Raw genomic sequence first — 6,573 nt, forward strand, 5'->3', positions numbered from 1 at the left:
AATTCCAGTAAAGAAATATTCTTTAGATTTAATTCTGTACGATATGATTTCAGTTTCAAGACCTACATTAATATAATTCGTATAAAAAAACCCTTCCAACTGCGTTTTGCAAATCATTTATCTTCTTATTTATCTTGATCGAAAGACACCGATTAGATAAGTCCAGTCTAGAAATATTCTTTAGATCTAATTTTGTACGATATGTTTTCAGTTTCAAGATCTACGTTAATCAAATTTGTATAAAGAACTCTACCAACTCACTTTTGCACACCATTAATCTTCTCATTCACATAAGAAAGTTCCGCTTGTGATCGCACCGATTAGATAATCTGTCATAAAATATTGCCAACTTTTACTCATCGCCTTCATCCATCTGTCAATGGTGTTCATTAATCCTTCTAAATGCGCAACAAAATTAGCATAATGCCCGAATGTGATATTGTCGAAGCTTCGAAAAGAAATGCTTACGTAAAGCGGGCATCAAGAAACTAAATCGCTTAAATGATCAATTAAAATTACGTATACGCAATTTGTATGCCAATTTGGCCTTTTGCCGTCCCTTGCCAATGAAATGCGTAGAAACAGAGGTAGAGAGGTAAAGTCTCTACATGTTTTCACTTTTAATATACTCGCTGGCCGAGGAGAAATGAGAAACGATAACGAAACGAAACGAAGCATTCGAAACATTAAAGTTTTAGCTTTGCTTTTGCTATAATTTGACTCTGGACACTGGGCATTTCATTCGCTGCATTCATACATTCATTCACCGGTCATTTTTTGGCATTTAATGATCATCGCAGCTCCACACACTCCCCACTCTCCACCCTTTTGGACGCGTTAAAAGCCTTTCATGGCCCAAACGCTGTTCTGCTTCATTTTGTTTAATGACAATGTGCGCTCGGCGCTACAAACAAAATGTTTAGCTTACGTTTTGCTTTCGTTTATGAACTTTCACGTATGCCCCAGTCGAAGTCGAAGAAGATTTGAGCGTTTAAATGTTTTCTTCGCCGCTTCTTTGCTTCTTTCCTTTTCGAATTACCTAATTTCGGTTACGAAACAAATCAATTAATGTATGCTTCGGAAAAAAATAAGGTGGGGCTCTCTAATGAATTTCTGGCATTATTCAACCGGTCGTAGAAAGCGTCAGATGGAACAGTTCTGGTGGTGGTATATATATATGGGATAGGATAGTAGCTGTAAGACCGCAAAAGCCGCAAGATGAGATTTCACCTGCGTTTTCAACTGTGCATTTTAATGATCAGTTTTCGTTTCGCCGCAGCGGAAGCTCCGACCCGCCCTCCTTTTTCCACCAGCCAACGGGCCTCGGAGTTTTCCTCCTCCAGCCAAACCGCATGGCCGCCCAATTGCAGTTTTCCATTTTCCAATTGCGCCAAATCAAGTCGTAAAAATATTCATCTGGGCAAATCGTTTTCTAATGGTCTGTCATTTTAATTAAAGTCGACTTAGTATGCCATCCAAGACCCCTCGACCGCCCCTCGTTTCCTTTTCGCACCAGAAATTGCTCATACGCCCCATTTGCCTCGGTATGCATGTGCGTGTAAGCGCAGAGAAATTGTGCTCCAATTGATTGACATTTCCTAATGGTCGGCGGGGCACTTTCTAAGGATCAAGAGTTTGGGTGCCAATAAACGGAAACTAAAAGTTAAGCCGCAGAAAAAAATAAGAAATAAAATCATCATAAAGTTAAAAAGGCCCTGAAAAAAATATAGTTGAAAATTGGTAGTTTCTGTACCTTATAAAGATTTACTTGTATGAAAGCACTACGAGTTATCATTTGATTACCTTCAATTTATCTAGCTATTGAATTAAGTAAGGGCTTTCAAAGAGTATAAAAAAATAATGGGAATAAAAGTAGTACCTTTTGTTACTTTGGAATCCATTTTTTGCTGTAACAAATTTCTTCTCTTTAGTTTTCAGTAATTCAGTGTCTTCTGGCTTTAATAACTTAAGAAGACCAAAGCCTTTTCTGAATGAAAAGGAAATAGAGGTTTCTGGCAGATTGGGGTCTAATTATAATAATTATTAATATTTTGCGGCAGGTTCTTTTCCAGTTTCACCTGAAAATCATATATTTACTTTATTTTTAGTGGGTGAAGTACCCAAGTTTCTAACTAAGTTAACTATTTGGAGAACCAGTCCAACACCGTAAATAAGACTTTAATTTTTCTTAAACAAGAAAAAGTTCATAAAAGTTTCCAAGGACTGTCAGTTTAATTTTTGTTTGCTCTTTGGTTCTTCGTCAAAACTTTTTTTCTTTTCGTTTCGGGCACCCAACTGAGACATCGGCAACTGCAGATGCCAGACCTCCCGAAAACATTGCCCTAATGAATTTACGATCTGTCGTGGCCAGTTCTCAGCCAATTGCTTTCCAGCCGTTTCCGCCATTCTCCATTGGCCATTTGAGGTCTTCATCGGCGGCCAGCGGTTGTGGTCCAGGTTGGTCGGTTGGTTGGTTCCCCGGTTGCACGGTGCATGTCAGTGGGTTGGTTTGAGGCCAACTGCTACTTACTGCAAGACTGGCCATAATATGTAATTTCAATGATTTGCATACAAAACACTTTTCACCAAACCCAAATGAAAGACCTCTAGCTCCATAGAGCTGCAACTCCGACTCCGACTCGGGTCCAGAATAGAATTCAGAGCTCTGGCTGGGAGCTGAAAAGGCGGCAGAAGCCGTGGAATTGGCATGGACAAACAAACACGTTAAATACTTCCGCGTTCGCGGTGCTCCGATGTGGATTGGAAGTGGGCCTGGTCATGGGGATGGGGATGGGATGAGGCTGTGCCGATGGAGATGGCAATGGAAATGAGAATGGATATAGGTTTAGGAATGGGCATGGAAATGGGGATGTGGATGTGGATGTGCCCGTGACTCTACCCCCCTTCGCACCCCCTGACCCTCCTTGGTCTCAAAAAATATTCATATTTGTCACGAAGCCAAATACCCAAATAAGTTACACCTGAAGAAAGGCCAAAGGCAATAGACACTACAAGGTAGGTACGTTAGAAATCAATAGTTCATCTTCATTCGAGAAAAAATAAAGTATTTATCAAATGTCCACAGCAGGTGGAACATAAAGTCAGATATTTTATTGTATCATAACAAATTACTAGATCTGCAAATTTGTATACTTTCTGTGAATTCAATTGTGATTCAATTCTGGAAATAATCGATAATATCGATACAAATCGAAAACTAAAAATATTAAAAATAAAAGGAATATTATTTGAATAATGGAGAGGAAAGGATTTAGAGTTAATTAAATTAAATAAGCTATTACTATATTTTTTTTAGAGATGACCAGACTTTAAAAAAAGAATCCGATCTATTCGCCTATACAAAAACATCGATTAAATCGATTTTAAAATCGCGTTGCTAACATTTATACAAATTACAGTTTTTTTTTACATGCTTTAATAACATTTTCTAAAATAAAGTAGGATTTTTATTTAAAGAGGATGTAGGAGGTCTCCTACTTTCGACTAGACCTGAGGGTACCCTTCGTTTCTGTCAGTGTAGAGCCTATTCGGGGGCTGGAGCCGGGGCTGTCATGTGGCCAAACCCAGTTCCTGGACCCAGCGGCCCGAGAATGGGGCCAACCTAATGGGGGACGTTGTCCGGGCAGCTGCGTGCGATTCTGCGAAAGCCGAAAAATTATAATAACCAGTTTGGGCTGCTATTTTTTTTTGTGTTATTTTCTACCTTGTTTTTTTTTTGTTTGCCAAAACCTTCGTTCAATGACCCGGCGCAGGGATATGGTCCCAAGATGGGCCGAGAACCGTGGAAAGGTAACCACTCTCCGTTTTCTTCTTTTTTTTTTCATTGCAAATTCTGCGGCGAAAGTTGATCGGCCAAAAGAGATGGAGAGCGATCCCCGAAAAAATCGGAGGGGAAAAAAATGGAAATGCACATTTAGATTTAACGAGATATTGGACAGAAGTGGGCAAAAGGTACGGAGGCCTTTTCTTTGGCACATGGCCGCAAAACTGCAATAAACCAAATGCCGCCAGTGGCCCAAAATGAGCAAACAGCAGCAGCAGCAGCAGAATGATGTTTTTTTTTTCCTTCCTCAGTTTTTTGTTTTTTTTTTCTCCGAGTTGTGTGTGTCTTCTGTTGAACAAAAATTCCAAAAGCAAATCCATTTTGTTCCGACTTTCATTTCGGAGCAGCGGCAAGCGCTGCACAGTTTGAAGACAATTGTATAAATGAAAGTTTAAGATCTCCGGCGGGCAACTGCTCTTTGGGCACCTGCATGTGTGTTTGTAGGGCAGTGTACATATGAGCTAACGGCGGGGGGCGGTGGGCAGTGGGCGAGGGGCGTGGCAGCGACAGGTACACCGGCACTCGAGATCGATGGCAGCCCAAAAAATAAAAAAGCCAAAGCCAAAAAGACCCGGCACGTGTTGCCCCAAGAGCAAAGCAAAAGCACTTTTCAATTGTTCACCACTCGTCGATGATCGTGGCCATGATGATAATGATGCCACCATCGATATTGCCGCTGTGCAGTTGCTGTTGCTACTTCTGCTACTTCTGCCACTTCCACTGATGATTATGAACATTTCTCCAGTGCAGTGTCTTCGACTTTGCTACGATTTCGATTTACTTTTGCTTTTCATTGTTCCTAATGCGATGATGGCCACTGGCTGCCGTGCAAGTTGCCGCCGGTGCGGCTGTTTGTCGACCCATCAATAATTAATAACAATTTCATGGTTTTTAACACAAAATGCAGAGCCTTTCGTGAACTTTTCCATGAATATTTTCTATTGAATTCGACTGAAATATTTGCAGTCTTTTGGTTTGTTGATGGGATTACATGATTGTATAGGTAAATGTTATGATATTAATGTTTCTTCTTAAAAATGTAAGGTTTTTTATTATTTTTTTTAGCAATTTAAATCTTTTAAAAATGTAGAAGTAATAAGTAGTATATTATCATTTGAATTTTTGAATATTTCTGAGATTTACATCTTAATACAGCTTTTTTTAAATCTTTTGTTCTTCTTTATAAGCTATCTGCCCGGGTTCAAGCCCAACGATTGATTCCATTGACTCCGATTCCATTGCCCTCGCCCGAAAGCGAAAAAGCAGAATTAAGCAAGTAACCGTGTTCAATCAGCGTCAATTATGGCCATGTTCCCAAACCCCAAACATCAAACACCCATCCATATCTATATGCCCGTAATATGCGATTTCGATTCGGGACAATCAACTCTTTTCTCTCTTGTGGAGGAGGAGGTTGCTCCGCATCCGGTGCTTGAAATAAATCTTCAAATTAAGATGCTGTCTTCCAGAAAATGCTCGAAAATCGAAGCAATTTTTGTGTAGTTTTCGCTGAGAATGAGCGAAACAAAGAGGGCAGATATAAAATTGAATGTGAAATCAAAAACGATCAAAAGCGCTTTGAAGTGACCACTTGGCACAATATGCGATGTCTACACCAGACTTAAGTTCACTCATTCTTATTCTCGGGGAGTGCGCGGGTGGTTTAAGGAGTTGATTTAATAATAAAATTAATTAAAAGTTATTTTGAATCCTTTAAATTTAAAATAAATCATTTTTATTAGAGTAACAGAGTATTAAAATACTTTAAAATGAGCTTAAAGTGGTTTCCAATTTTATAAAATGTATAAACTTTTAAATTAACACAAAATAATATTAATTAGAATTAAAAAAAAAAAAATTTATACATAACATCTTAGTTTTAAACAATTTGAAACACTTTTTCCTATTTAAATAAACAGAAAATCTGGAAATTTGTACACCATAATTCCACAACTCATAATACCGCCCTCCGAATAATCTGAAAATCTGACAGCAGCAAAACAGTTTGTTTAAAATGAACTCAAATGCGAAAATTACACCCCAAGCGACCAATTTAAAACCATTAAATTATAATTTTAAATTTTAAAGAGCTCGAACGACTTAAAGGGAGGGCAGCCACGGCATTATTCAATTAGGGAAGACGCATTTGTATAGTTTTTGGACTCAGCCAAATGGAGTGCGTTGGATCCGACCCTCCCCCCGCCGCCTCTTTTTTCACTTGGAATATTATTCTTAGCGTTTCGCAAGCCGATTTCAGTTGCTTCACTTGCCTCATTGCGATTGCAACACGGGTTCAACTTCAAGTGACGGAAGTGGACGAACGAAAATCAACTACAGTTGAACTTCTCTAACGAGTACTTCTTATAAGAAGTAAAGTCTCTAAAATCAAACAAAATAAAAAAATAAAATAAAAATATTTTAGGCGAAAATAATTTTTTGATAATTATAAGAAAACCTCAAGAATGACATTGGAATTTTCTTTGGAGTTTCCAATGATTTTTTGATATCATTCCATCATTTTTTCTTTATTTTAAAAAGTATGAGGATAGAACAAATATTCTACTAAATTAAATAATTTAATTAATAAGCCTTTTAAAAAATCTTCATATGAAAGCTAATCCTCAAATATAAAATCTATTAAAGGTTTACGATAAGTCCCTTAAAAAATATTCAAGACTAACTTTTGATTAAATTCCGTAATCCCTAGAAAGTTAACTTTAAAATGGATC

The sequence above is a fragment of the Drosophila takahashii genome, chromosome 3L, assembly GCF_030179915.1.
Source record: "Drosophila takahashii strain IR98-3 E-12201 chromosome 3L, DtakHiC1v2, whole genome shotgun sequence".
Classification (NCBI taxonomy): domain Eukaryota; kingdom Metazoa; phylum Arthropoda; class Insecta; order Diptera; family Drosophilidae; genus Drosophila; species Drosophila takahashii.